Consider the following 22,801-nt stretch of genomic DNA (forward strand, 5'->3'; position numbering starts at 1 on the left):
ATCAATGTTCATCAAGGATATTGTTCTAAAATTCTCTTTTTTGGTTGTGTCTCTGCCAGGCTTTGGTATCAGAATGATGCTGGCCTCATAAAATGAGTTAGGGAGGATTCCCTCTTTTTCTATTGATTGGAATAGTTTCAGAAGGAATGGTACCAGTTCCTCCTTGTACCTCTGGTAGAATTCGGCTGTGAATCCATCTGGTCCTGGACTCTTTTTGGTTGGTAAACTATTGATTATTGCCAAAATTTCAGATCCTGTTATTGGTCTATTCAGAGATTCAACTTCTTCCTGGTTTAGTCTTGGGAGAGTGTATGTGTCCAGGAATTTATCCTTTTCTTCTAGATTTTCTAGTTTATTTGCGTAGAGGTGTTTGTAGTATTCTATGATGGTAGTTTGTATTTCTGTGGGATCGGTGGTGATATCCCCTTTATCATTTTTTATTGTGTCTATTTGATTCTTCTCTCTTTTTTTCTTTATTAGTCTTGCTGGCGGTCTATCAATTTTGTTGATCCTTACAAAAAACCAGCTCCTGGATTCATTAATTTTTTGAAGGGTTTTTTATGTGTCTATTTCCTTCAGTTCTGCTCTGATTTTAGTTATTTCTTGCCTTCTGCTAGCTTTTGAATGTGTTTGCTCTTGCTTTTCTAGTTCTTTTAATTGTGATGTTAGGGTGTCAGTTTTGGATCTTTCCTGCTTTCTCTTGTGGGAATTTAGAGCTATAAATTTCCCTCTACACACTGCTTTGAATGCGTCCCAGAGATTCTGGTATGTTGTGTCTTTGTTCTCATTGGTTTCAAAGAACATCTTTATTTCTGCCTTCATTTCGTTATGTACCCAGTAGTCATTCAGGAGCAGGTTGTTCAGTTTCCATGTAGTTGAGTGGTTTTGAGTGAGATTCTTAATCCTGAGTTCCAGTTTGATTGCACTGTGATCTGAGAGATAGTTTGTTATAATCTCTGTTATTTTACATTTGCTGAGGAGAGCTTTACTTCCAAATATGTGGTCAATTTTGGAATAGGTGTGGTGTGGTGCTGAAAAAAATGTATATTCTGTTGATTTGGGGTGGAGAGTTCTGTTGATGTCTATTAGGTCCGCTTGTTGCAGAGCTGAGTTCAATTCCTGGGTATCCTTTCTGACTTTCTGTCTCGTTGATCTGTCTAATGTTGACAGTGGGGTGTTAAAGTCTCCGATTATTAATGTGTGGGAGTCTAAGTCTCTTTGTAGGTCACTCAGGACTTGCTTTATGAATCTGGGTGCTCCTGTATTGGGTGCATATATGTTTAGGATAGTTAGCTCTTCTTGTTGAATTGATCCCTTTACCATTATGTAATGGCCTTCTTTGTCTCTTTTGATCTTTGTTGGTTTAAAGTCTGTTTTATCAGAGACTAAGATTGCAACCCCTGCCTTTTTTTGTTTTCCATTTGCTTGGTAGATCTTCCGCCATCCTTTTATTTTGAGCCTATGTGTGTCTCTGCACGTGAGATGAGTTTCCTAAATACAGCACACTGATGGGTCTTGACTCTTTATCCAATTTGACAGTCTGTGTCTTTTAATTGGAGCATTTAGTCCATTTACATTTAAAGTTAATATTGTTATGTGTGAATTTGATCCTGTCATTAGGATGTTACCTGGTTATTTTGCTTGTTAGTTGATGCAGTTTCTTCCTAGTCTCGATGGTCTTTACATTTTGGCATGATTTTGCAGCGGCTGGTACCGGTTGTTCCTTTCCATGTTTAACACTTCCTTCAGGAGCTCTTTTAGGGCAGGCCTGGTGGTGACAAAATCCCTCAGCATTTGCTTGTCTGTAAAGTATTTCATTTATCCTTCACTTATGAAGCTTAGCTTGGCTGGATATGAAATTCTGGGTTGACAATTGTTTTCTTTAAGAATGTTGAATATTGGCCCCCACTCTCTTCTGGCTTTAGAGTTTCTGCCGAGAGATCTGCTGTTAGTCTGATGGGCTTCCCTTTGAGGGTAACCCGACCTTTCTCTCTGGCTGCTCTTAACATTTTTTCCTTCATTTCAACTTTGGTGAATCTGACAATAATGTGTCTTGGAGTTGCTGTTCTCGAGGAGTATCTTTGTGGCGTTCTCTGTACTTCCTGAATCTGAACGTTGGCCTGCCTTGCTAGATTGGGGAAGTTCTGGATAATATCCTGCAGACTGTTTTCCAACTTGGTTCCATTCTCCCTGTCACTTTCAGGTACACCAATCAGACGTAGATTTGGTCTTTTCACATAGTCCCATATTTCTTGGAGGCTTTGCTCATTTCTTTTTATTCTTTTTTCTCTAAACTTCCCTTCTCACTTCATTTCTTTCATTTCATCTTCCATTGCTGATACTCTTTCTTCCAGTTGATCGCATCGGCTCCTGAGGCTTCTGCATTCTTCACGTAGTTCTCGAGCCTTGATTTTCAGCTCCATCAGCTCCTTTAAGCACTTCTCTGTATTGGTTATTCTAGTTATACATTCTTCTAAATTTTTTTCAAAGTTTTCAACTTCTTTGCGTTTGGTTTGAATGTCCTCCTGTAGCTCAGAGTAATTTGATCGTCTGAAGCCTTCTTCTCTCACCTGGTCAAGTCATTCTCCATCCAGCTTTGTTCCGTTGCTGGTGAGGAACTGCATTCCTCTGAAGGAGGAGAGGTGCTCTGCTTTTCAGAGTTTCCAGTTTTTCTGTTCTGTTTTTTCCCCATCTTTGTGGTTTTATCTACTTTTGGTCTTTGATGATGGTGATATACAGATGGGTTTCTGGTGTGGATGTCCTTTCTGTTTGTTAGTTTTCCTTCTATCAGACAGGACACTCAGCTGCAGGTCTGTTGGAATACCCTGCCTTGAGAGCTGTCAGTGTGCCCCTACGGGGGGGGTGCCTCCCAGTTAGGCTGCTCAGGGGTCAGGGGTCAGGGACCCACTTGATGAGGCAGTCTCCCCATTCTCAGATCTCCAGCGGCGTGCTGGGAGAACCACTGCTCTCTTCAAAGCTGTCAGACAGGGACATTTAAGTCTGCAGAGGTTACTGCTGTCTTTTTGTTTGTCTGTGCCCTGCCCCCAGAGGTGGAGCCTACAGAGGCAGGCAGGCCTCCTTGAGCTGTGGTGGGCTCCACCCAGTTGGAGCTTTCTGGCTGCTTTGTTTACCTAAGCAAGCCTGGGCAATGGTGGGCGCCCCTCCCTCAGCCTCACTGCCGCCTTGCTGTTTGATCTCAGACTGCTGTGCTAGCAATCAGGGAGACTCTGTGGTTGTAGGACCCTCCGATCCAGGTGCGGGATATAATCTCATGGTGCGTCATATTTTAAGCCGGTGGGAAAAGCACAGTATTCGGGTGGGAGTGACCCGATTTTCCAGGTGCGTCCATCACTCCTTTCTTTGACTGGGAAACGGAACTCCCTGACCACTCGGGCTTCCCAAGTGAGGCAATGCCTCACCCTGCTTCAGCTCACGCAGGGTGCATGCACCTACTGACCTGCGCCGACTTTCTGGCACTCCCTAGTGAGATGGTCCTGGTACCTCAAATGGAAATGCAGAAAACGCCCGTCTTCTGCGTTGCTCACGCTGGGAGCTGTAAACCGGAGCTGTTCCCATTCAGCCATCGTGGCTCCTCCTGATGGGTTTCTTCCATTCCCTTTCATAGAGCAGGTTTGAAAGACTATTTTTGTAGCATCTAGGAGTGGACATTTGGAGCGCTTTCAGGCCTATGGTGAAAAAGGAAATATCTTCATATAAAAACTAGACAGAAGTATTCTCAGAAATTTGTTTGTGATATCTGTACTCAACTAACACAGTTGAACCTTTCTTTTGACAGAGCAGTTTTGAAACACTCTTTTTGTACAATCTGCAAGCGGATATTTGGATAGCTTTGAGGATTTCGTTGGAAACGGGAATATCTTCATAATAAATCTAGACAGAAGCATTCTGAGAAACATCTTTGTGATGTTTGCATTCAAGTCACAGAGTTGAACATTCCCTTTTGTAGAGCAGGTTTCAAACACTCTTTTTGTAGTATCTGGAAGTGGACATTTGTAACGTTTTGAGGCATATGGTGAAAAAGGGAATCTCTTCCCACAAAAACTAGACAGAAGAATTCTCAGAAACTTGTTGGTGATGTGTGTACTCAACTCACAGGGTTGAACTTTCTTTTGATAGAGATGTTTTGAAACACTCTTTTTGGAGAATCTGCAAGTGGATATTTGGATAGCTTTGACGATTTCGTTGGAGACGGGAATACCTTCATATTAAGTCTAGACAGAAGCACTCTGAGAAACATCTCTGTGATGTTTGCATTCATGTAACAGAGTTCAACATTCCCTTTCATAGAGCAGGTTAGAAACACTCTTTTTGTAGTATCTGGAAGTGGACATTTGGAGCACTTTGAGGCATTTGATGAAAAAGGAAATATCTTCCCATAAAAACTAGAGAGAAGAATTCACCAAAAATAGTCTGTGATGTGTGTACTCAACTAACAGAGTTGAACCTTTCTTTTGATAGAGCAGTTTTGAAACACTCTTTTTGTAGAATCTGCAAGTGGATATTTGGATAGCTTTGAGGATTTCATTGGAAATGGGAATATCTTCATATGAAATCTAGACAGAAGCATTCTCAGAAACTTCTTAGTGATGTTTGCATTGATGTCACAGAATTGAACATTCCATTTCATAGAGCAGGTTAGAAACACACTTTTTGTAGTATCTGGAAGTTGACATTTGGAGCGCTTTGAGGCCTATGGTGAAAAAGGAAATATCTTCCCATAATAACTAGCCAAAACAATTCTCAGAAACTAGTTTGTGATGTGTGTACTCAACTAACACAGTAGAACCTTTCTTTTGATAGAGCAGTTTTGAAATACTCTTTTTGTAGAATCTGCAAGTGGATATTTGGATAGCTTTGAGGATTTCGTTGGAACGGGGAATATCTTCATATAAAATCTAGACAGAAACATTCTCAGAAACTTCTTAGTGATGTTTCCATTCAAGTCACAGAGTTGAACATTCTATTTCATAGAGCAGGCTTGAAACACTCTTTCTGTAGTATCTGGCAGTGGACATTTGGAGCGCTTTGAGGCCTATGGTGAAAATGGAAATATCTTCCGATAAAAACTAGACAGAAGAATTCTCAGAAACCAGTTTGTCATGTATGTACTCAGCAAGCAAAGTTGCACCTTTCTTTTGATAGAGCAGTTTTGAGACACTCTTTTTGTAGAATCCGCAAGTGGATATTTGGATAGCTTTGATGATTTCATTGGAAAAGGAACATCTTCATATAAAATCCAGACAGAAGCATTGTGAGAAACATCTTTGTGATGTTTGCATTCAACTCACAGAGTTGAACATTGCCTTTCATAGAGCAGGTTTGAAACACTCTTTTTGTAGTATCTGGAAGTGGACATTTGGAGCGTTTTGAGGCATATGGTGAAAAAGGGAATCTCTTCCCATGAAAACTAGACAGAAGCATTCTCAGAAACTTGTTTGCGATGTGTGTACTCAACTCACAGAGTTGAACCTTTCTTTTGATAGAGCTGTTTTGAAACACTCTTTTTGTGGAATCTGCAAGTGGATATTTGGATAGCTTTGAGGATTTCACTGGAAACGGGAATACCTTCCTATAAAATCTAGACAGAAGCATTCTGAGAAACATCTTTGTGATGTTTGCATTCACGTCACAGAGTTCAACATTCCCTTTCATAGAGCAAGTTTGAAACACTCTTTTTGTAGTATCTGCAAGTGGACATTTGGAGCGCTTTGAGGCCTATGGTGAAAAAGGAAATATCTTCCCTTAAAAACTAGACAGAAGAGTTGTCAGAAACTAGTTTGTGATCTGTGTACTCAACTAACAGAGCTGAACCTTTCTTTCAATAGAGGAGTTTTGAAACACTCCTTTTTTAGAATCTGCAAGTGGATATTTGGATAGCTTTGAGGATTTCATTGGAAACGGGAATATCTTCACATAAAGTCTAGACAGAAGCATTCTCAGAAACCTCTTAGTGATGTTTGCTTTGAGGACACAGAGTTGAACATTCCATTTCATAGAGCAGGTTTGAAACACTCTTTTTGTAGTATCTGCAAGTTGACATTTGGAGCGCTTTGAGGCCTGTAGTGAAAGAGGAAATATCTTCCCATACTAACTAGCCAGAAGAATTCTCAGAAACTAGTTTGTGGTGTGTGTACTCAACTAACACAGTAGAACCTTTCTTTTGATAGAGCAGTTTTGAAACACTCTTTTTGTAGAATCTGCAAGAGGATATTTGGATAGCTTGGAAGATTTCGTTGGAAACGGGAATATCTTCACTTAAAATCTACACAGAAGCATTCTCAGAAACTTCTTAGTGATGTTTGCATTCAAGTCACAGAGTTGAACATTCCATTTCATAGACCAAGTTTGAAACACTCTTTTTGTAGTATCTGGAAGTGGACATTTGGAGCGCTTTGAGGCATATGGTGAAAAAGGAAACATCTTCCCATAAAAAGTAAACTGAAGAATTCTCAGAAACTAGTTTGTGATGTGTATACTCAACTAACAGAGTTGAACCTTTCTTTTGATGCAGCGGTTTTCAAAAAGTCTTTTTGTAGAAACTGCAAGTGGATATTTTGATAGCTTTGAGGATTTCATTGGAAACGGGAATATCTTCATATAAAATCTATACAGAAGCATTCTCAGAAACTTCTTAGTGATTTTTACATTCAAGTCACAGAGTTGAACATTCCATTTCATAGAGCTGCTTTGAAACAGTCTTTTTGTAGAATCTGCAAGTGGATATTTCGATAGCTTTTACGATTTCGTTGGAAACGGGAATATCTTCATATAAAATCTAGACAGAAGCATTGTGACAAACATCTTTCTGATGTTTGCATTCAACTCACAATGTTAAACATTACCTTTCATAGAGCAGATTTGAAACACTCTTTTTGGAGAATCTGCAAGTGGATATTTGGATAGCTTTGAGGATTTCGTTGGAAACGGGAATACCTTCATATAAAATCTATACAGAAGCATTCTGAGTAACATCTTTGTGATGTTTTCATTCATGTCACAGAGTTCAACATTCCCTTTCATAGAGCAAGTTTGAAACACTCTTTTTGTAGTATCTGCAAGTGGACATTTGGAGCGCTTTGAGGCCTATGGTGAAAAAGGAAATATCTTCCCTTAAAAACTAGACAGAAGAGTTGTCAGAAACTAGTTTGTGATCTGTGTACTCAACTAACAGAGTTGAACCTTTCTTTTGATAGAGCAGTTTTGAAACACTCTTTTTGTAGAATCTGCAACTCGATATTTGGATAGCTTTGAGGATTTCGTTGGAAACGGGAATATCTTCATATAAAATCTAGACAGAAACATTCTCAGAAACCTCTTAGTGATGTTTGCATTGAAGCCACAGAGTTGAACATTCCATTTCATAGAGCAGGTTTGAAACACTCTTTTTGTAGTGTCTGGAAGTGGACATTTGGAGCGCTTTGAGACCTATGGTGAAAAAGGAAATATGTTCCTATAATAACTAGCCAGAACAATTCTCAGAAACTAGTTTGTGATGTGTGTACTCAACTAAACGGGAATACCTTCAGATAAAATCTAGACAGAAGCATTCTGAGAAACTTCTTAGTGATGTTTGCATTCAAGTCACAGAGTTCAACATTCCATTTCATAGAGCTGGTTTGAAACAGTCTTTTTGTAGGATCTCCAAGTGGATATTTTTATACCTTTGACGATTTCGATGGAAATGGGAATATCTTCATATAAAATCTAGACAGAACAATTGTGAGAAATATCTTTGTGATGTTTGCATGCAAGTCACAGAGTTGAACATTCCCTTTCATAGAGCAGGTTTGAAAGACTCTTTTTGTAGTATCTGGAAGTGGACATTTTGAGCGCTTTGAGGCCTATGGTGAAAATGGAAATATCTTCCCATAAAAACTAGACAGAAGAATCCTCAGAAACTATTTTGCGATGTGTGTACTCAACTAACAGAGTTGAACCTTTCCTTTGACAGAGCAGTTTTCAAACACTCTTTTTGTAGAAACTGCCAGTGGATATTTGGATAGCTTTGAGGATTTCGTTTTTAATGGGAATATCTTCATATAAAATCTAGACAGAAGAATTCTGAGAAACATCTTTGTGATGTTTGCATTCAAGTCACAGATTTGAACATTCCCTTTCATAGAGCAGGTTTGAAACACTGTTTTTGTAGTATCTGGAAATGGACATTTGGAGCGGTTTCAAATGTCCACTTGCAGATTCTTCAAAAAGAGTGCTTCAAAACTGCTCTATCAAAAGAAAGGTTCAACTGTGTGGGTTGAATGCACACATCACAAAGAAATTTCTGGGAATTCTTCTGTCTAGTTTTAATGTGAAGCTATTCCCGTATCCAACGAAGGCCTCAAAGCAGTCCACATATCCACTTGCAGAGTCAGCAAAAAGAGTGTTTCAAAACTGCTCTATTGAAAGAAATGTTCAACTCTGAGAGTTGAATACACACATCACAAGGAAGTTTCTGAGAATGCTGTTGTCTAGTATTTATGTGAAGGTATTCCCTTTTCCAACGAAGGCCTCTACAGGTTCCAAATATCCACTTGCAGATTCTCCTGAAACAGTGTTTCAAAAATGCCCTATGATAAAGTGTGTCCAACTCTGTGAGTTGAATGCACACATTACAAAGAATTTCCCGAGAATGCTTCTGTCTAGTTTTTATGTGAAGATATTCCTTTTTCCACCATAGGCCTCAAAGCTCTCCAAGTGTCCACATTCAGATTCTGCAAAAAGAGTGTTTCAAACTTGCTCTATCAAAAGAAAGGTTCAGCTCTGTGAGTTGAATGCACAGATCACAAAGAGGTTTCAGAGAATACTTCTCTCCAGTTTTTATGAGATGATATTCCCATTTTCAAATAACGCCTCAAAGCGGTCCAAATATCCACTTGAAGATTCTACACAAAGAGTGTTTCAAATCTTCTCTATCAAAAGAAAAGTTCAGTTCTGAGAGTTGAATGTACGCATCACAAAGAAGTTTCTGAGAATGCTGCTTTGTAGTTTTTATGTGAAGATATTCCCATTTCCAAAGAAGGCCTCAAAGATTTCCAAATATCCACTTGCAGATTCTACTAAAAGATTGTTTAAAAACTGCTCTATCATAAGGTATGCTCAACTCTGTGAGTTGAAGGCAGACATCACAAAGAAGTTTCTGAGAATGCCTCTGTTTAGTTTTTATGGGTAGATATTTCCTTTTCCACCATAGACCTTAAAGTGCTCCAAATGTTCACTTGCAGATTCGACAAGAAGAGTTTTTCAAACCTGCTCTAAAAAAAGAAGGGTTCAGCTCTGTGAGTTGAATGCACACAGCACAAAGAAGTTTCTGAGAAAGCTTCTGCCTAGTGACTGTGTGAAGATATTCCCATTTCCAATGAAGGCCTCAAAACATTCCAAATATCCATTTGCAAGTTCTACCAAAAGAGTGTTTCAAAACTGCAGTATGATAAAGTATGTTCAACTCTATGAGTTGAAGGAAAACATCACAAAGAACATTCTGAGAATGCTTCTCTCTAGTTTTTATGGGAAGATATTTCCTTTTCCACCATAAGCCTCAAAACACTCCAAATGTCCATTTGCAGATTCTAGAAAAAGAGTGTTTCCAAACTGCTCTATCAAAAGAAAGGTTCAACTCTGTGAATTGAATGCACACATCACAAAGAAGTTTCTGAGAATGCTCTGTCTAGTTTTTATTTGAAGATATTCCCATTTCCAATGATGGCCTCAAAGCTCTCCAAATGTGCACTTGCAGATTCTTCAAAAAGTGTGTTTTAAAACTGCTCTATCAAAAGAAAGGTTCAACTCTGTGAGTTGAATGCCCACATCGCAAACAAGTTTCTTAGGATGCTTCTGTCTAGTGTTTATGTGAAGATATTCCCATTTCCAGTGAAGGCCTCAAAGAAGTCCAAATATCCATTTGCAGATTCTACAAAAAGAGCTTTTCAAAACTGCTCTATGAAAATTTATCTTCAACTCTTTGAGGTGAATGCAAACATCAAAAAGAAGTTTCTGAGAATTCTTCTGTCTCAGTTTGATATAAAGATATTTCCTTTTCCATCATTGGCCTCAAACCTCTCCAAATGTCCAAATACAGATTCTACAAAAAGAGTGTTTAAAACCTGCTCTATCAAAAGAAGGGATCAGCTCTGTGAGATAAATGAATATATCACAAAGATGTTTTCTGAGAATGATTCTGTCTAGTGTTTATGTGAAGATATTCCCGTTTCCAATGAAGGCCTCAAAGTGGTCCAAATATCCACTTGCAGACCCTAAAAAAAGAGTGATTCAAAACTGCTCTATCAAAAGAAAGGTTCAACTTTGTGAGTTGAATTTGCACATCACAAAGAAGTTTCTGAGAATGCTGCTATCTACCTTTTATGTGAAGATATTCCCGTTTCCAAAGAAGGCCTCAAACAGTTTGAAATATCCACTTGCAGATTCTACTAAAAGATTGTTTCAAAACTGCTCTCATAAGTAATGTTCAACTCTGTGAGTTGAAAGCAAACATCACCAAGAAGTTTCTGAGAATGCTTCTGTCTAGTTTTTATGGGAAGATATTTCCTTTTCCACCATAGGCCTTAAAGCGCTCCAAATGTCCACTTGCAGATCCTACAAAAAGATTGTCTCAAACCTGCTCTATCAAAAGAAAGGTTCAAATCTGTGAGTTGAATACACACAGCACAAAGAAGTTTCTGAGAATGCTTCTGTCTAGCGATTATGTGAAGATATTCCCGTTTCCCACGAAGGCTTGTAAGTGGTCCAAATATCCACTTGCAGATTCTACTAAAAGAGTGTTTCTAAACTGCTGTATGATAAGGTATGTTCAACTCTGTAAGTTGAGAACAAACATCACAAAAAAGTTTCTGAGAATGCTTCTATCTACTTTTTATGTGAAGATATTTCCTTTCCCACCATAGGCCTCAAAGTGCTCCAAATGTCCACTTGGAGATTCTTCAAAAAGAGTGTTTCAAACCTGCTCTATCAAAAGAAATGTTCAACTCTCTGAGATGAAAGCACACATCACAAAGAAGTTTCTGAGAATTCTTCTGTCTGGTTTTTATATAAAGATATTACCTTTTCCACCGTAGGCCTCAAAGCTCTCCAAATGTCCTCTTGCAGATTCTACAAAAAGAGTGTTTTAAAACTGCTCTATGACAAGGTATGTTCAACTCTGTGAGTTGAGTGCACACATCACAAAGAAGTTTCTGAGAATGCTGCTGTCTAGTTTTTATGTGAAGATATTCCCATTTCCAACGAATGCCTCAAAGCGGTCCAAATATCCACTTGCAGATTCTACTAAAAGAGTGTTTCAAAGCTGCTCTATGATAAAGTATGTCCAAATCCACGAGATGAATGTAAACATCAGAGAGAAGTTTCTGAGAATTCTTCTGTCTAGTTTTTATGTGAAGATATTTCCTTTTCCACCATAGGCCTCAAAGCACTCCAAATCTCCACTTGCAGATTCTGAAAAAAGAGTGATTCAAACCTGCTCTATCAAAAGAAAGGTTCAATTCTGTGAGTTCAATGCACAAAGAACAAAGAAGTTTCTGAGAATGCTTCTGTCTAGTGTTTATGTGAAGATATTCCTGTTTCCAATGAAGGCCTTAAAGCTCTCCAAATGTCCACTTGCAGATTCGACAAAAAGAGTGTTTCAAAACTGAACTATGAAAAGAAATGTTCAACTCTGTGAGTTAAAGGTACACATCACAAAGAAGTTTCTGAGAATGCTTCTGTCTAGTATTTATATGAAGATATTCCCGTTTCCAATGACGGCCCCAAAGCGTTCCAAGTCTCCACTTGCAGATTCTACTAAAAGAGTGTTTCCAAATTGCTCTATGATAAGGTAGGTTCAACTCCGTGAGTTGAATGCAAACATCACAAAGAAGTTTCTGAGAATGCTTCTGTCTAGTTTTCATGTGAAGATATTTTCTTTTCCACCATAGGCCTTAAATCGCTCCAAATGTCCAATTGCAGATTCTACAAAAAGAGTGTGTCAAACCTGCTCTATCAAAAAAAGGTTCAACTCTCTGAGTTTAATGCACACAGCATGAAGAAGTTTCTGAGAAAGCTTCTGCCTATTGATTATGTGAAGTTATTACCGTTTCCAAAGAAGGCCTCAAAGCATTCCAAATATCTGCTTGCAGATTCTACTAAAAGAGTGCTTCAAACCTGCTCTATCAAAAGAAAGGTTGAGCTCCGTGAGTTGAATGCACACATCACAAAGAAGTTTCGGAGAATGTTTTGTCTAGATTTTATGTGAAGATATTTCCTTTTCCACCATAGGCTTCAAACCTCTCCAAATGTCCACATACAGATTCTACAAAAAGAGTGTTTCAAAACTGCTCTATCAAAAGAAAGGTTCAACTCTGTGGGTTGAATGCACACATCACAAAGAAGTTTCTGGGAATGCTTCTGTCTGGTTTTTATGTGAAGCTATTCCCATATCCAACGAAGGCCTCAAGGCAGTCCACATATCCACTTGCAGATCCTGCAAAAAGAGTGTTTCAAAACTGCTCTATCAAAGGAAATGTTCAATTCTGTGAGTTGAATGTTCACATCACAAAGAAGCTTCTGAGAATGCTGCTGTCTAGTATTTATGTGAAAATATTCCCATTTCCAATGAAGGCCTCTACGCGTTCCAAATATCCACTTGCAGATTCTCCTGAAAGAGTGTTTCAAAAATGCCCTATAACAAAGTATGTCCAACTCTGTGAGTTGAATGCAAACATCACAAAGATGTTTCTGAGAATGCTTCTGTCTAGTTTTTATGGGAAGATATTTCCTTTTCCACCATAGGCCTCAAAGCTCTCCAAATGTCCACATGCAGATTCTGCGAAAAGAGTGTTGCTAACCTGCTCTATCAAAAGAAAGGTTCAGCTCTGTGAGTTGAATGCACACATCGCAAAGAAGTTTCTGAGAATGCTTCTCTCCAGTATTTTGTGAAGATATTTCCTTTTCCACCATAGGCTTCAAAGCTCTCCAAATATCCACTTGTGGATTCTGCAACAAGAATGTTTCAAATCTGCTCTATCAAAAGAAAAGTTCAACTCTGTGAGTTCAATGCACACATCACAAAGAAGTTTCTGAGAATGATTCTGTCTAGTGTTCATGTGAAGATATTCTCATTTCCAAAGAAATCCTCGAAGCGGTCTGAATATCCACTTGCAGATTCTACAAAAAGAGTGTTTCAAAACTGCTCTATCAAAAGAAAGGTTCAACTCTGTGGTTGAATGTACTCATGACAAAGAAGTTTCTGAGAATTCTGCTGTCTAATTTTTATGTGGATGTATTAACGTTTCCAAGAAGGCCTCAAAGCGTTCCAATTATCCTCTTGCAGATTCTACTAAAAGATTGTTAGAAAACTGCTGTATGGTAAGGTGTGTTCAGCTCTGTGAGTTGAAAGCATACTTCCCAGAGAAGTTTCTGAGAATGCTTCTTTCTAGTGTTAATGTGAAAATAATCCCGTTTCCAACAAAGGCCACAAAGCTGTCCAAATATCCACTTGCAGATACTACAAAAATATTGTTTCAAATCTGCTCTATCATATGATATGTTCAGCTCTGTGAGTTGAAGGCAAACATCACAAAGAAGTTTTTGAGAACTCTTCTGTCTCGTTTTTATATAAAGATATTTCCTTTTGCACCATAGGCCTCAAAGCTTTCCAAATGTCCACTTGCAGATTCTACAAAAAGAGTGTCTCAAACTGCTCTATCAAAAGAAAGTTTCACCTCTGTGGTTGAATGTACACATCACAAAGAAGTTTCTCAGAATGCTGCTGTTTAGTTTTTATATGAAGATATTCCCGTTTCCAACGAAGGCCTTAAAGCGTTCGAAATATCCACTTTCAGATTCTACTAAAAGAGTGTTTCAAAACTTCTCTATGATAAGGTATGTTCAACTCTGTGAGATGAATGCACACATCACAAAGAATTTTCTGACAATTCTTCTGTGCAGTGTTGATGTGAAGATACTCCCGTTTCCAAAGAAGGCCTCAAAGCAGTTTAAATACCCACTTGAGATTCTACGAAAAGAGCTTTACAAAACTTCTCTATGAAAACGAAGGTTCAACTCTTTGAATTGAATGCAAACATCACCTAGAAGTTTCTGAGAATGCTTCTGTCTAGTTTTTATGGGACGATATTTCCTTTTCCACCTTAGGCCTCAAAGCGCTCCAAATATCCACTTGCGGACTCTACAAAGGGAGTGTTTCAAACCTCCTCTATCAAAAGAAAGGTGCAACTCTGTGAGTTGAATGCACACAGCCAAAGAAGTTTCTGAGAAAGCTTCTGTCTAGTGATTATGTGAAGATATTCCCATTTCCAATGATTGCCTCAAAGAGGTCAAAATATCCACTTGCAGATTCTTCTAAAAGAGTGTTTCAAAACTGCTCTCTGAAAAAGTACGTTCAACTCTGTGAGGTGAATGCAAACATCACAAAGAAGTTTCTGAGAATGCTTCTGTCTAGTTTTTATATGAAGATATTTCTTTTTCCACCATAGGCTTCAAAGCACTGCAAATGTCCACCTGCAGATTCTACAAAAACAGTGCTTCAAACCTCCTCTATCAAAAGAAAGGTCCAACTCTGTGGGTTTAATGCACACATCACAAAGAAGTTTCTGAGAATGTTTCTCTCTCGTGTTTATGTGAAGATATTTCTGTTTCCTACGAAGGCCTCAAAGCTCTCCAAATATCCACTTGCAGATTCTACGAGATGTGTGTTTCAAATCTGCTCTGTGAAAAGGAAGGTGAACTCTGTGAGTTGAATGCAAACATCACAAAGAAGTTTCTGATAATGCTTCTGTCTAGTTTTTATGTTAAGAAATTTCATTTCCCAACATAGGCCTCAGAGCACTCCAAATGTACACTTGCAGATTCTACAAAATGAGTGTTTCAAACCTGCTCTATCAAAAGAAAGCTTCAACTCTGTGCGTTTAATGCACACATCAAAAGAAGTTTCTGAGAATGCTTCTGCCTGTTTTTATGTGAAGAAATACCCGTTTACAACGAAGGCCTCAAAGCCTTCCAATTATCCAATTGCAGATACTACTAAAAGAGTGTTTCAAAACTGCTCTATGTTAAGGTATGGTCAACTCTGTGAGTTGAATGCACACATCAAAAAGCAGTTTCTGAGAATGCTTCTGTCTAGTGTTTATGTGATGATACTCCCATTTCCAATGATGGCCTCAAAATTGTCCAAATATCCCCTTGCAGATTCCTCTATAAGAGTGCTTCAAAACTACTCTATGATAAGGTGTGTTCAAATCTGTGAGTTGAATGCACACATCACAAAGTAGTTTCTGAGAATGCTTCTGTCTAGTATTTACCTGAAGCTATTCCCTTTTCCAATGAAGGCCTCAAAGAGGTCCAAATTTCCACTTGCAGATTCTACTAAAACAGTATTTCAAAACTGCTCTATGATAAAGTCTGTTCAACTCTGTGAGTTGAATGTACACATCACAAAGCAGTTTCTCAGAATGCTTCTGTCTAATTTTTATGTTAAAGTATTTTATTTTTAGCTTTAGGCCTCAAAGCGATCAAAATGTCCACTTGTAGTTTCTGCAAAAGAGTGTTTCAAACCTCCTCTATCAAAATAAAGGTTAAACTCTGTGAGTTTAACGCACACATCACAAAGAAGTTTCCGAGAATGCTTTGGTCTAGTTTTTATGTGAAGATACTCGCCTTTCCAACAAAGGCCTGAAAGCGGTTCAATTACCCACATGCAGACACTACTAAAAGAGTGTTTCAAAACTGCTCTGTGATAAAGTTTGTTCAACTCTGAGAGTTGAATGCAAACGTCACAAAGAAGTTTCTGAGAATGCTTCTGTGTAGTTTTTATGAGAAGATATTTCGTTTTCCACCATTGGAATAGAAGCGCTCCAAATGTCCACTTGCAGATCCTGCAAAAAGTGTGTTTCAAACCTGCTCTATGAAAAGGAAGGTTCAAATCGGTGAGTTAAATGCACACATCACAAAGAAGTTTCTGAGAATGCTTCTGTCTAGTTTTTATGTGAAGATATTCCCTTTTCCACCATATGCCTCAAAGCTCTCCAAATGCCCACATGCAGATTCTGCAAAAAGAGTGCTTCAAACGTGCTCTCTCAAAATGAAAGTTCAAGTCTGTGAGTTGAATGCACACATCACAAAACAGTTTCGGAGAATGCTGCTGTCTAGTTTTAACGTGAAGGTATTTCTGTTTCTAACGAAGGCCTCAAATCGGTCCAAATATCCACTTGCAGATTCTACAAAAAGAGTGTTTCAAAACTGCTCTATGATAAGGAATGTTCAACTCTGTGAGTTGAATGCAAGCATCACAAAGAAGTTTCATAGAATGCTTCTGTTTAGTTTTTATGAGAAGATATTTCATTTTCCACTATAGGCCTCAAAGCATCCCAAATGTCCAGTTTCACATTCTACAAAAAGAGTGTTTCAAACCTGCTCTATCAAAAGAAAGGTTCAACTCTGTGAGTTGAATGCACACATCACTAAGAAGTTTCTGAGAATGATTCTGTCTAGTGTTTATGTGAAGATATTCCCGTTTCCAACGAAGGCCTCAAAGCGGTTCAAATATCCACTTGCAGATTCTACAAAAAGAGTGTTTCAAACCTGCTTTATTAAAGGAAAGATTCAACTCTGTGAGTTGAATGGACACATCACAAAGAAGTTTCTGAGAATGCTTCTATCTAGTGTTTATTTGCAGATATTCCCGTTTCCAACAAAGGCTTCAAAGCGTTCCAAATATCCACTTGCAGATTCTGCAAAAAGAGTGCTTCAAAACTGCTCTATGAAGAGGTATGTACAACCCTGTCATTTGAAAGCAAACATCACAAAGTAGTTCCTTAGAATTCTTCTGTCTGGTTTTTATATAATGATACTTCCTTTCCCACCATAGGCCTCAAAGCTCGCCTTATGTCCACTTGAAGCTTCTACAAAAAGAGGGTTTCAAACCTGCTGTATGAAAAGAAAGGTTCAACTCTGTGAGTTGAATGCACACATCATAAAAAAGGTCCTGAGAATGCTTCTGTCTAGTGTTTATGTGAAGGTAATCCCATTTCCAACGAAGGCCTCAAAGCAGTGCAAATATCCACTTGCAGATTCTACTAAAAGAGTGTTTCAAAAGTCCTCTATGATAAGGTATGTTCAACTCTGTGAATTGAATGCACACATCATAAGAAGTTTCTGAGAATGCTTCTGTCTAGTTTTTATAGGAAGATATTTCCTTTTCCACCATAGGCCTCATAGCGCTCCAAATGTCCACTTACAGATTCTACTAAAAGAGTGTTTCAAACCTGCTCTATCAAAAGAAATGTTCAACTCTGTGAGTTGAATGCACACAGTACAAAAAAGTTTTTGAGAAAGCTTCTGTCTAGTGATTATGCGAAGATATTCCCTTTCCCAATGAAGGCCTCAAAGCAGTGCAAATATCCACTTGCTGATTCTACTAAAAGAGTGTTTCAAAAGTGCTCTATGAAAAGGTGTGTTTAACTCTATGAGTTGAATGCAAACATCACAATGTAGTTCCTTACAATTCTTCTGTCTGGTTTTCATTTAAAGATATTTCCTTTTCCACCATAGGCCTCATAGCTCTAAAAATGTCCGTTGCCGATTATACAAAAAGAGTGTTTCAAACCTGCTCTATCAAAAAAATGATTCAACTCTGTGACTTGAATGCACACATCACAAAAAAGTTTCGGAGAGTGCTTTTGTCTAGTGTTTATGTGAAGATATTCCCGTTTCCAACGAAGGCCTCGAAGTGGTCCAAATATACATTTCCAGATTCTACAAAAAGAGTGTTTCAAAACTGCTCTATCAAAAGAAAGATTCAACTCTGTGAGTAGAATGCACACATTACAAAGAAGTTTCTGAGAATGCTTCTCTCTAGTTTTTATGTGAAGATATTTACTTTTCCACCATAGGCCTCAATGCTCTCCAAATGTCCGTTGCAGATTCTACAAAAAGAGTGTTTCAAACATGCTCTATCAAAAGAAAGTTTCAACTCTTTGAGTTGAATGCACACATCACAAAGAAGTTTCTGAGAATGCTTCTGCCTGTTTTTGTGTGAACATATTCCCGTTTCCAACAAAGGCCTCAAGCATTCCAAATATCCACTTGCATATTCTACGAAAAGAGTGTTTCAAAATTCCTCTATGAAAAGGTATCTTCAACTCTGTGAGTTGAATGCAAACATCACAAAGAATTTTCTGAGAATTCTTTTGTCTAATTTTTATATGAAGGTATAACCTTTTCCACCATAGGCCTCAAAGCTCTCCAAATGTCAACTTGCAGATTGTACAAAAAGGGTGTTTCAAAGCTGCTCTATCAAAAGAAAGGTTCAACTCTCTGAGTTGAATGCACACATCACAAAGAAGTTTCTGAGAATGCTTCTGTCTAGTTTTTATGTAAAAATATTTCCATTTCTACTGTAGGCCTCAGTGCGTTCCAAATATCCACTTGCAGATTCTATATAAAGAGTGTCTCAAAACTGCTCCATGGAAAGGTATCTTTAACTCTGTGAGTTGAATGCACACATCACAAAGTAGTTTCTGAGAATGCTTCTGTCTGGTTTTTATGTGAAGATATTCCCGTTTCCAATGAAGGCCTCAAAGCGGTCCAAATATCCACTTGCAGATTCTATGAAAAGAGTGTTTCAAAATAGCTCTATGACAAGGGAGGTTCGGCTCTGTGAGTTGAATGCAAACATCACAAAGAAGTTTCTGACAATGCTTCTGTCTAGTTTTTATTTATAGATATTTCCTTTTCCACCATAGGCCTCAAAGCTCTCCAAATGTCTGCTTCCAAATTCTACAAAAAAAGTGTTTCAAACCTGCTCTATCAAAAGACAGGTTCAATTCTGTGAGTGGAATGCACACATCACAAAGAAGTTTCTGAGAATGATTCTGCCTACTGTTTATGTGAAGATTTCCCCTTTTCCAACAAAGGCCTCAAAGCAGTCCGAATTTCCACTTGCAGATTCTAGAAAAAGAGTGTTTCCAAACTGCTCCATGAAAAGGTATGTTTGACTCTGTGAGTTGAATACAAACATCACAAAGAAGTTTCTGAGAATGTTTCTGTCTAGTTTTTGTGTGAAGATATTTCTTTTTCCACCATAGGCCTCAAAGCTCTCCAAATGTCCACTTGCAGATTCTACAAAAAGAGTGTTTCAAACCTGCTCTATTAACAGAAAGGTTCAAATCTTTATTTTGAATACACACATCACAAAGAAGTTTCTGAGAATCTATCTGTCTAGTTTTTATGTGAAGATATTCCCGTTTCCAATGAAGGCCTCAAAGTGGTTCAAATATCCACTTGCAGATTCTACTAAAAGAGTGCTTCGAAACTGCTCTATGATAAAGTATGTTCAACTCAGTAAGTTGAATGCACACATCACAAAGAAGTTTCTGAGAATGCTTCTGTCTAGTTTTTATATGAAGATATTCGCTTTTAAAATGAAGGCGTCAAAGGAGTCCAAATATCCACTTGTAGAGTCTACAAAATGAGTGTTTCAAGACTGCTCTACGAAAAGGGATTTTCAACTCTGTGAGTTGAATGCAAACATCACAAAGATGTTTCTGAGAATGGTTCTGTCTAGTTTTTATGTGAAGATATTTCCTATTCCACCACAGGCCTCAAAGCGTTCCAATTGTCGAGTTGCAGATTCTACAAAAAGAGTGTTTCATACCTGCTCTATGAAATAAGGTTAACTCTGTGAGTTGAATGCACTCAGCACAAAGAAGTTTTTGAGAAAGCATCTGTCTAGTGATTATGTGAAGATAGTCCCGTTTCCAACGAAGACCTCAAAGCTGTCCAAATATCCACTTTCAGCTTCTACCACAGGAGTGTTTCAAAACTGCTCTATGATAAAGTATGTTCAACTCTGTGAGTTGAATGCAAACCTCACAAACTAGTTTCTGAGAATGCTTCTGTCTAGTTTTTATGTGAAGATATTCCTGTTTCCAATGAAGTCCTGAAAGCTATCCAAATATCAACTTGCAGCTTCTACATAAAGAGTGTTTCAAAACTGCTCCATTAAAAGTTATATTCAACTCTGTGTGTTGAATGCAAACATCACAATGTAGTTTCTGAGAATGCTTCTGTCTACTTTTTATGTGATGATATTTCCTTTTGAACCATAGGCTTCAAAGCTCTCAAAATGTCGAATTGCAGATCCTACAAAAAGAGTGTTTCAAACCTGCTCTATCAAAAGAAAGGTTAAACTCTGAGTTGAATGCACACATTACAAGGAGAGTCTGAGAATCCTTCTGTCTACTGTTTGTGTGAAGATATTCCCGTTTCCAACGAAAGCCTCAAAGCGGTCCAAATATCCACTTGCAGATTCTACAAAAAGAGTGTTTCAAAACTGCTCTAGGACAAGGTATGTTCAACTCTGTGTGTTGAATGCAACCACCGCAAAGAATTTTCTGAGAATGCTTCCGTCTAGTTATTATGTGAAGTTATTTCCTTTTCCACCATTGGCCTCCAAGCGCTGCAAATGTCCACTTGCAGATTCTACAAAAAGAGTGTTTCAAACCTGCTCTATCAAAAGAAACGTTCAACTCTCTGAGTTGAATGCACACATCACAAAGAAGTTTCTGAGAATGCTTCTGTCTAGTTTTTATGTAAAAATATTTCCATTTCTACCGTAGGCCTCAGTGCGTTCCAAATGTTCACTTGCAGATTATACAAAAACAGTGTCTCAAAACTGCTCTATCAAAAAGAAGGTTCAACTCTGTGAATTGGATGCACACATCACAAAGAAGTTTCTGAGAATGCTTCTGTCTAGTGTTTATGTGAAGGTATTCCCGTTTCCACCGAAGACCTCGAAGCACTCCAAATATCCAATTGCAGATTCTACAAAAAGTGTTTTTCAAAACTGTTCTGTCAAGAGGAATGGTGAACTCGGTGAGTTGAATGCACAAATCACAAAGTAGTTTCTGAGAATGCTTCTGTCTAGTTTTTGTATGAAGATATTTCCTTTTCCAACATAGGCCTCAAAGCAGTCCAAATATCCACTTGCAGATTCTACAAAAATAGTGTTGCAAAACTGCTCTGTCTAAAGGAATGTTCAACTCTTGGAGTTGAATGCACACATCACAAAGTAGTTTCTGTGAATGCTTCTATCTAGTTTCTATATGAACATATTTCCTTTTCTACCATAGGCCTCAAAGCGCTCCACATATCCACCTGCAGATTCTACAAAAAGAGTGTTTCAAAACTGCTCTACCAAAAGGAAGTTTCAACTCTCTGAGTTTAATGCACACAGCACAAAGAAGTTTCTCTGAATACTTCTGTGTTGTTTTTATTTAAAGATATTTCCTTTTCCAACACAGAGTGCAAAGGGCTCCAAATAGCCACTTGCAGTTTCTTCAAAACGAGAGATTCTAAACTGTTCAATCAAAAGATAGGTTCATCTCTGTGAGTTGAATGCATCCATCACAAAGAAGTTTCTCTGAATGGTTCTGTGTAGTTTTATTTGAAGATAATTCCTTTTCCACTTGAGGGCACAAATGGCTCCAAATATCCACTTGTATATTCTACAAAACCAGAGATTCACAACTGCTCATTGAGAAGATAAGTTCATCTCAGTGATTTGAATGTACACATCATGCAGAAGTTTCTTAGAATGCTTCTGTGCAGTTTTTATTGAAGATATTTCCTTTTCCACCATAGGGTGCATAGGGCTCCAAATATCCTCTTGCAGATTCTAGAAAAAGAGAAACTCTAAACTGCTCAATCAACAGATAGGTTCAACTCTGTAAGTTGAATTCCCACATCACAAAGAAGTTTCTCAGAATGCTTCTGAGTAGTTTCTATGTGAAGATGTTTCCTTTTCCACAATAGGCCTCAAAGTTCTCCAAATATCCACTTGCAGATTCTACAAAAATGGTGTTTCAAAACTGCTCAATAAAAAGAAAGTTTCAACTCTGTGAGATGAATGCACACATCACAAAGAAGTTTCTCAGAATGCTTCTGTGTTGTTTTTATGTGAAGATATTTCCTTACCACTATGGGCCTCAATGGGCTCCAAATATCCACTTCCATATTCTACAAAAAGAGTGTTTCAAAACTGCTCAATCATGAGATAAATTCATCCCTGTGAGATGAATTCACATGTCACGAAGTAGTTTCTCAGAATGCCTCTGTGTAATTTTTATGTGAGGATATTTGCTTTTCCACAGTAGGCCTCAAAGGGCTCCAAATATCCACCTGCAGATTCTGCAAAAAGAGAGGTTCAAAACTGCTCAATCAAAAGATACGTTCAACTCTGTGAGTTGAATGCATACATCACAAAGAAGTTTGTCTGAATGCTTCTGTGTAGTTTTTATTTCAAGATATTTCCTTTTCCACCATAGGGCTCAAAGGGCTCCAAATATCCACTTGCAGATTCTACAGAAAGAGAGATTCAAAACTGCTCAATTAGAAGATAAGATCAACTCTGTGAGTTGAGTGCACGCCTCACAAAGAAATTTCTCAGAATGCTTCTGTGTAGCTTTTATGTGAAGATATTCCCTTTTCCACAATAGGACTCAAAGCTCTCTAAACATCCACTTACAGATTCTGCAAAAAGAGAGATTCAAAACTGCTCCATCAAAAGATAGGTTCAACTCTATAAGTTGAATGCACACATCACAAAGAAGTTTCTCAGAATGCTTCTGTTTAGTTTTTCTGTGAACATATTTGATTTTCCACAGCAGGCCTCACAACGCTCCAAATATGCACTTGCAGATTGTGCAAAAAGAGACATTCAAAACTGTTCAATCAAAAGATAGGTTCAACTCTGTGAGTTGAATGCATATATCACGAA

The sequence above is a fragment of the Pan paniscus genome, chromosome 23 (genome assembly GCF_029289425.2).
Source record: "Pan paniscus chromosome 23, NHGRI_mPanPan1-v2.0_pri, whole genome shotgun sequence".
NCBI lineage: Eukaryota > Metazoa > Chordata > Mammalia > Primates > Hominidae > Pan > Pan paniscus.